Source organism: Lathamus discolor, chromosome 6 (assembly GCF_037157495.1).
Source record: "Lathamus discolor isolate bLatDis1 chromosome 6, bLatDis1.hap1, whole genome shotgun sequence".
In the NCBI taxonomy this organism is placed as follows: domain Eukaryota; kingdom Metazoa; phylum Chordata; class Aves; order Psittaciformes; family Psittacidae; genus Lathamus; species Lathamus discolor.
Window position 1 is genome coordinate 2,389,887 of NC_088889.1, and position 5,162 is coordinate 2,395,048.

The following is a 5,162-nucleotide window of genomic DNA, read 5'->3' on the forward strand; positions in this document are numbered from 1 at the left end:
CCCTTTCTAATGCACCCTAAGATGCCATTTGCCTTCTTGGCCACAAGAGCACATTGCTGGCTCATGGTCATCCTCCTATCCACCAGGACCCCCAGGTCCCTTTCCCGTTCACTACTTTCCAGCAGGTCAACCCCCAACCTGTACTGGTACATGGGGTTGTTCTTCCCCAGATGCAAGACTCTACACTTGCCCTTGTTAAATTTCATCAAGTTTCTCCCCGCCCAACTCTCCAGCCTGTCCAGGTCTCGCTGAATGGCAGCACAGTCCTCTGGTGTGTCAGCCACTCCTCCCAGTTTTGTGTCATCAGCAAACTTGCTGAGGGTGCACTCAGTTCCCTCATCCAGGTCATTGATGAAAATATTAAACAGCAAAAAAGACCAGGCAAGGGTCAGCCCAAAGGGCTCCCAAGAGCCAGGCCAGGAAACACCCAACAGGTTTTAAATTAACCGCACCAGAAGGTGTTATTTGAACAATACCAGCCCAAAATTGCTGCCTTTAAGAGTTTTATACAGCCTTCAGAAATCCCCAAAGGTGGTTTAGTACATATTGGTATGTAGTGTGTTGTATCTGTATTCAAAAACAAGATTACCTCTTGGGAAAGACTCTTAGAAGTGTCCCTCCCTCAGTGGAGGAGAAACCCAGCTTTCCTTTATCTCAGTTTATGCTGCTACTTAGAATGAAAGTACAAAAGCACAACTTCCTTTTCATTTTGGTTCAGCTGCATTTACTTTTCAATCAGAAATGCTTCCATTACTGCACTCCCAAAGATGAGAGGGGGCTGCAGGGCCTTCCAGAGAAGGACGGAAGTCACCTCGTCACTCCCCAAAAGCCCTAGTAGAGAATGACCCTGTTTTTCCTGCCTAGCACTCAATGTTCCGTAACAAAAGGTGGGTTTCGTACCCCATGCCGGTTACCAGGATAGATCCACCAGTAATCCAGGAACTTGGTTACTGTATAGGCATCCTCACCCATTTAATTCAGCATCAGAGAGCGCCTAAATAATCCCAGCTGCTTGCCTGGGATTATTTAGGTGGTGATGGGTGTCATTTACATACATTAACAACAAGGAATTAAATCCTTCACCTACATGGGATAAAGATTGAGACTTTACCTGTTTTGAGATCTGTTGTGTTTTCATCTGCTTTCATTATAAAATCTGGGATGGCTTTGTCAGGAGTAAAGATGTGCAATGGGGATACTTTCTGAGAGGGATCTGTGGATCTATAGGAAACAACTGACGGAGAAGGGAATCATTTAAAACACCATGAATTAGCACTTCAAAGTGTGTATGGATAGCCCAGACTATTTAAGAGAAAACCATTTAAAAGGCAGAGTGAATTTGCTATCCTCAACATCAGAAGGATATGGATCAAGTCCAGAGGAGGCCACGAGGATGATCAGGGGCTGCAGCACCTCCTGTATGGAGCCAGGCTGAGAACATGGGAGCTGTTCAGCCAGGAGAAGAGAAGCTGCGTGGAGACCTCAGAGCAGCTCCGAGTGTCTGAAGGGGGCTACAAGGATGCTGGAGAGGGACTCTTCATCAGGGACTGGAGTGATAGGACAAAGGGTGATGGGTTCATACTGAAACAGGGGCAGTTCAGGTTGGATGTAAAGCAGAAGCTCTTCCCTGTGAGGGTGCTGAGGCGCTGGCACAGGGTGCCCAGAGAAGCTGTGGCTGCCCCATCCCTGGCAGTGTTCAAGGCCAGGTTGGACAGAGTCTTGGGTGACCTGGTCTAGTGTGTAGTGTCCCTGACCATGGCAGGAGGTTGGAACCAAGGTCCTTTCCAACCCAAACCACTCTATGAATCTACAATAATCTACATTTCATACAACCTGAAGCCTCAGCCAGGAATTGCATTAGGAAAAGTGGGGTTTAAAGCGTCATTTCTAAATGTGAGGGGACTTTGAAGCAGTTAAACCATCTGACATTGCTTTAACAGGGTCAGAAAATAAACTGTCAGCCTAGTGTAGAGGAAACATGATGGCTTTAGTTTATTTACCTATTATTTCTCAGCTTCCTGGGCAAGAACAAGCCACTTGGCTACGCAAGGCTTCCCAGCGAGTAAGAAAAAGGTGGTTTTATCTTAAATAAAAAGGAGTGGCTATTCCCAGCAATGTCCAGTAGGTGGTGGTGATGTATAGGAAATCTTGATCCATGATTTTCTAGTCATTTCAAATCTTCTGCCTTTTGATACCTAGAGGGACTCCTATGATCATTTTGCACCTCTTGGAGGTGACCACAGAGAGCAATGGTACGAAGAAGGAACAAAAGTCACATAGGAAAAGGAATGGATTTTGTTCAGAAGTAGATGAAATGCAGTTTTGAAGGGGAAATGGGCATCTAAAGAGCAGGCATATGTGGCTACTGTCATGTCCTGCTGGCAACAGTAAGAGTCAGCTTCAGGATGGTAACTTTAGTAAAGAGTAAGAATAAAGAATAAGAATAAAGTATAAATAAAGAATAAAGACTTAGTGCTGGCCAGGGTCACATCCCTGTTTGGGTTATTTTCCCCTGTATTAAAGAGTGTTTTTCCCACTGGTGATGCCACAGCTCAAGTGACCACAGGTGGAAAATCCCCATCCAGGACCTAGCCAAGCCTTCTCCTTCCTGTCAGCCCATCGTCTCCCAATCCCCTCCCGGAGGAGCTTGTTAACACAATTGGATCAGGGACATCTCTCACCTTTGAGTGATGAGCTGCTAAAGAAATAGGGAAGTTTTGGGGGCGTGGGGAAACCCTGTGGTACTGTCCCCCCTGGTAGCATCGCGATTTTATAGCAACCAGGATATGGGGGAGCTGCAATTTGTGCCAGGAATTACTTCTTGCATAGAAAAGAAAGACTTTTGGTTGGGTTTTTTTCATTCCCTTCAATGTTCCTGTTGTTTCAGGGTGTTTGTGCATTTCCATGTTTGCTTTGGGTTTCTTTAATCCCCATTGCCTCAAACCAAAGTGCAACTCTCCTGCAGCCAACTCCACTGATAACATTCTTGCCTTTGTTTTTAACAAACCGCTGAGGGTATAAATTAGAAAACTCCTTAGAGCTTCACTTAAAGGACTTGAGAAAGGCAGAACTTGAGGAGGAAAAATGAAAGGCTGAAGTTCTACAGCTGCCTGAAAAGAGGTGGCAAAGCCCATTTTGACTGTGATTTAACTCAGCAGCCTGGTTCCAAACACAGACCTGTTGAAGAGTTTCCATTTCACTCACCTGGCTCACACACAATATCCCACTGCTCCATAACTGCATTAAAACATCAGTTAATCCGTTTAGATCGTGGGATTCCATCCTTTCTGGGAAAAGCTTTTCATAGGAGCTGCCTCCCCCACTCAGTCCATAAATCACTGAAACCCCAACAAAACTGAGGCAAGGAAAATCAGTATCGTGTGTGTTGGTGTTCACATTTAACACAAGAATATATTGTGTTATATATAAATACGTAGTTTAGGATGCATTTAATATTGTGTTTTTATATATATACACACATACATATGTGTTTATGTGTATAATTTGCGAGTCATAGGAACAGAGACCTCCTAGATGTCCTTTCTGAACAACAACTATGTCCTGCTGACTTCATGGTCACATCAGGTTGCTCATGGTCTCATTCAGGCAACTTCTGAACATGCCCATGGGTGGAGGCTCCACAGCCTCTGGGACAAATCCTCATGTTACCCACATCCCTGGATCAGGGTTTTCAAAGCCTGACTGTGATTCTTTCTGCTGTTCTCCTCAGAGCATCTTTCATCTCTTTGTTCCTCAAGCCTCAGATGAGGGGGTTGAGCATGGGGATCACCACCGTGTAGAAGACAGAGACAACTTTGTCAGTGTTCAGGGAGTAACTAGAGCTAGGGCGTAAATACATGAAGATGGTTGTTCCGTGCAACACGGTCACCATGATCAGGTGGGAGACGCAGGTGGAGCAAGCTTTTTGCCTGCCCTCAGCAGAATGGATCCTCAGGATGGCAAAGAAGATGAAGACGTAGGAGACCAGAATGGCAGAGATGGTGCTGAGCTCAATGACACCAGCCAAGGAGAAGAGGATCATCTCCTTGATGTACGTGCTGGCACAGGACAGAGCCAGGAGAGGAGGAACATCACAGAAGAAGTGGTTGATGATATTGGAGCTGCAGAAGGGCAGCCTGATGATGAAGGTCATCTGAATGATGGAGTTCAGGACACCCCCAATGTAGCACCCTGCCACCAGCCCCACACATAACCTCCGAGTCATGACAGACAAGTAGAGCAGGGGGTTGCAGATGGCCACGTACTGGTCATAGGCCATGACAGCCAGCAGGAAACACTCAGTTGTCACAAACACAATGTAGAAGAAAGCTTGACTCACACAGCCAGCAAAGGAAATGGTCTTCTTCTCCAACACAAAGTTGACCAAAGTCCGGGGGGACTACCACAGAGGAGAAGCAGATGTTAACAATGGAGAGGCTGCCCAGGAAGAGGTACATGGATGTGTGGAGCTGTGGGTGACCTGGGACGGAGACCATTGAGCTGTACTAAACCAAACTCACTCAACTCTGTGTAAGTTAGGCACTAAGTTAAGATGCTCACCCTCATGAAAGTGTGAATTACAGGTTTCTGTCCCTGATAACATGGAGGTTCAGAATAAAACAACTAAATCTTTACAGGATTAAAGATGAGAATAAAAATCTTACCCCACTAAATGAGTGTCAGGACCAGAAGCCTCAGTGAAGTTCCGTTCTCCATTAGCAGAATATTTCTTTGTAGAAATATTCTTCACATTTTAAAGTGAATATCACTATTTCAGGGACAGTGGCTGGGTCAATCTTTCCTTGGGAGTTTTACCCTCTCTTCTTCTCCAAGGCTCCTTAAACATACCAAAAGCACCATGATATCTGACTAGTGTCTAAATGGGCTACAAGAAAGGTGGAAAGGGGCTTTGGACAAGGACCTGTAGGGACAGGCCAAGGGGAATGGCTTGAACCTGCCTGAGGGGAGACTGAGATGAGCTCTTAGGCAGAAGCTCTTCCCTGTGAGGGTGCTGAGGTGCTGGCACAGGGTGCCCAGAGAACCTGTGGCTGCCCCATCCCTGGCAGGGCTCAAGGCCAGGTTGGACACAGGGGCTTGGAGCAAGCTGCTCCAGTGGAAGGGGTCCCTTCCCGTGGCAGGGTGCTAAAACTGAATGAGCTTTA

General features: G+C 46.2%; 1 pseudogene; it reads right to left on the reverse strand.

The window, feature by feature from the left end:
- Positions 1-3,691: 3,691 nt before the first annotated feature.
- On the reverse strand, positions 3,692-4,496 carry LOC136016907 (olfactory receptor 5A1-like; annotated as a pseudogene).
- Positions 4,497-5,162: the final 666 nt, after the last annotated feature.